Raw genomic sequence first — 975 nt, 5'->3', positions numbered from 1 at the left:
TTTATGGGGTACATGAGATATTTTGATGCAAGCATGCAGTGTGTGATAATCACATCATGGAATGTGGGGTCTCCATCCCTTCAGGCATTTATCCTTCGTGTTACAAACAGTCTAATTATACTCTTTAAGTAATTTTTAAACGTACAATTAAATTATTATTGACTATATTCACCCTGCTGTGCTATCAAACACTAAATCTTATTCATTCCTCCTATTTTAAAAGTGTGGAATACATCACAAATTTGTGTGTCATCCTTGCACAGGAGCCATGCTAATCTCTGCGTCGTTACGATTTCCATATATGTGCACCATGCTACATTAGAAGAAAGATCCCACCAATACTGTGGCTTAAGAAGAGAGGTATTAAAATTAGCCAGGTGTGGTGGTGGGTGCCTGTAATTTCAACTACTTGGGAGGCTGACCCACAGATTGCTTGAACCCAGGAGGTCGAGGTTGCAGTGAGCCAAGATCATACCACTGCACTCCAGCCTGGGTGACAGTGAGACTGTCTCAAGAGAGAAAAATAAAAGAGAAAGACATTTGTTTTCCTTTCCTAAAATAGTCCTCAGTGAAGCAGAACAGGGTAGGATGGACAGACAGCTCAGTCCATCCTCAAAATAGGCTTCTATTGCTGCATCTGTGAGGGCTGTTCTAGCTCCTGCCATTACGTTTGCATCCCAGACAAGCAGGAATGGCCAAAGGAACAAGAAAATATGCCCTTATTTATTTTAAAGACAAAACTTGTTAGAAAAAAGCACGTATATTCCACTGGCAAAAAGTTACATGGCCATATCTGGTTGCAAAGATGCTGGGAAAATGCAATCTATAACTCAACGGCCCTGGCCACAGCTAAAACCTGGGGTTTCATTTTTTTTTTTTTTTTAGATGGAGTATTGCTCTGTCACCAGGCTGGAGTGCAGTGGCATGATCTTGGCTCACTGCAACCTCAGCCTCCCAGGTACAAGCAATTCTCCT

General features: G+C 41.7%; 1 pseudogene; it reads right to left on the bottom strand.

Annotated features, from left to right (window-relative positions):
• Window positions 1-218: 218 nt before the first annotated feature.
• LOC118150059 (U6 spliceosomal RNA) lies at window positions 219-319 on the bottom strand (annotated as a pseudogene).
• Window positions 320-975: the final 656 nt, after the last annotated feature.

Source organism: Callithrix jacchus, chromosome 21 (genome assembly GCF_049354715.1).
Source record: "Callithrix jacchus isolate 240 chromosome 21, calJac240_pri, whole genome shotgun sequence".
In the NCBI taxonomy this organism is placed as follows: Eukaryota; Metazoa; Chordata; class Mammalia; order Primates; family Cebidae; genus Callithrix; species Callithrix jacchus.
This window is presented reverse-complemented; position numbering and strand designations above follow the sequence as displayed.